Source organism: Sander lucioperca, chromosome 18 (assembly GCF_008315115.2).
Source record: "Sander lucioperca isolate FBNREF2018 chromosome 18, SLUC_FBN_1.2, whole genome shotgun sequence".
Taxonomy (NCBI): Eukaryota; Metazoa; Chordata; class Actinopteri; order Perciformes; family Percidae; genus Sander; species Sander lucioperca.
Window position 1 is genome coordinate 26,931,098 of NC_050190.1, and position 2,500 is coordinate 26,933,597.

The 2,500-nt window shown below is 44.6% G+C and overlaps 1 protein-coding gene across 2 annotated transcripts in view; it reads right to left on the reverse strand.

Moving 5' to 3' along the window:
- tyro3 (TYRO3 protein tyrosine kinase) overlaps window positions 1-2,500 on the reverse strand; it is a 32,392-nt gene that overhangs the window by 13,705 nt on the left and 16,187 nt on the right. The gene's annotated exons all lie outside the window — the stretch shown is intronic.

Genomic DNA, 2,500 nt, shown 5'->3' on the forward strand with positions numbered 1-2,500 from the left:
TGTTACACAGACACACAACAGACATGTTACACAGACACGTTACACAGACACACAACAGACATGTTACACAGACACGTTACACAGACACACAACAGACATGTTACACAGACACGTTACACAGACACGTTACACAGACACACAACAGACACACAACAGACACACAACAGACACACAACAGACACACAACAGACACGTTACACAGACACACAACAGACACACAACAGACACATTACACAGACACACAACAGACACACAACAGACACGTTACACAGACACACAACAGACACGTTACACAGACACACAACAGACACACAACAGACACGTTACACAGACACACAACAGACACACAACAGACACGTTACACAGACACACAACAGACACGTTACACAGACACAAAACAGACACACAACAGACACACAACAGACACACAACAGACACGTTACACAGACACACAACAGACACACAACAGACACGTTACACAGACACACAACAGACACACAACAGACACATTACACAGACACACAACAGACACACAACAGACACGTTACACAGACACACAACAGACACACAACAGACACACAACAGACACGTTACACAGACACACAACAGACACGTTACACAGACACACAACAGACACACAACAGACACATTACACAGACACACAACAGACACACAACAGACACGTTACACAGACACACAACAGACACACAACAGACACGTTACACAGACACACAACAGACACACAACAGACACATTACACAGACACACAACAGACACACAACAGACACACAACAGACACGTTACACAGACACACAACAGACACGTTACACAGACACACAACAGACACGTTACACAGACACACAACAGACACACAACAGACACATTACACAGACACACAACAGACACACAACAGACACGTTACACAGACACACAACAGACACACAACAGACACACAACAGACACGTTACACAGACACACAACAGACACACAACAGACACATTACACAGACACACAACAGACACACAACAGACACGTTACACAGACACACAACAGACACGTTACACAGACACACAACAGACACACAACAGACACGTTACACAGACACACAACAGACACACAACAGACACGTTACACAGACACACAACAGACACGTTACACAGACACAAAACAGACACACAACAGACACACAACAGACACACAACAGACACGTTACACAGACACACAACAGACACGTTACACAGACACACAACAGACACACAACAGACACATTACACAGACACACAACAGACACACAACAGACACGTTACACAGACACACAACAGACACACAACAGACACACAACAGACACGTTACACAGACACACAACAGACACACAACAGACACGTTACACAGACACACAACAGACACACAACAGACACGTTACACAGACACACAACAGACATGTTACACAGACACACAACAGACACGTTACACAGACACGTTACACAGACACACAACAGACATGTTACACAGACACGTTACACAGACACACAACAGACATGTTACACAGACACGTTACACAGACACACAACAGACATGTTACACAGACACGTTACACAGACACGTTACACAGACACACAACAGACACACAACAGACACACAACAGACACGTTACACAGACACACAACAGACACGTTACACAGACACACAACAGACACGTTACACAGACACACAACAGACACACAACAGACACGTTACACAGACACACAACAGACACGTTACACAGACACACAACAGACATGTTACACAGACACACAACAGACATGTTACACAGACACGTTACACAGACACGTTACACAGACACACAACAGACACGTTACACAGACACACAACAGACACACAACAGACACACAACAGACACGTTACACAGGAGATGAACAATAACGTAATATAATATCTGGGTCTTAAAGTGCCCATATTATGAAAAAAAAACACTTTTTCTGGGATTTGGGGAGTTATTTTGTGTCTCTGGTGCTTCATACAAACTTTGATAAAGGAGCTGCAGCAATGAGCAGTACAACTAAAATATGGTGTTTTTTGAAAATGAAACGATGTAAACCTATTCTGGTACAACCTCAAAATACAATTATGAACCTGAAAATGAGCAGAATATGGGAGCTTTAAACTGAGAGAGCGTGCCGTTCACAGACACCAGAATGAAGGAATTCACAGTAACGTTCATCAGGCAGTAATACAGCACGTTCAGTTCACGTTAACCCAAAATATGAACAACTTCATGAACTATCGCTCAATGAACGCGTTCACCGGCAATTTCCACTGGATGCGGAACGTCTCCAGAACGTCTCCAGAGTCATTAGGTTTCCATTAAAGTCAGTGTGTGTATTTCCACTGACTGCAGAACGTCTGCGTCCCGACTCCGTCCCAGCTCCGGCGGTCCCAGCCCTCCGGAGCAGATACCAGAGCTTCTATTGTTGCCGGACGCCGGAGAGCTCCGCAGCAA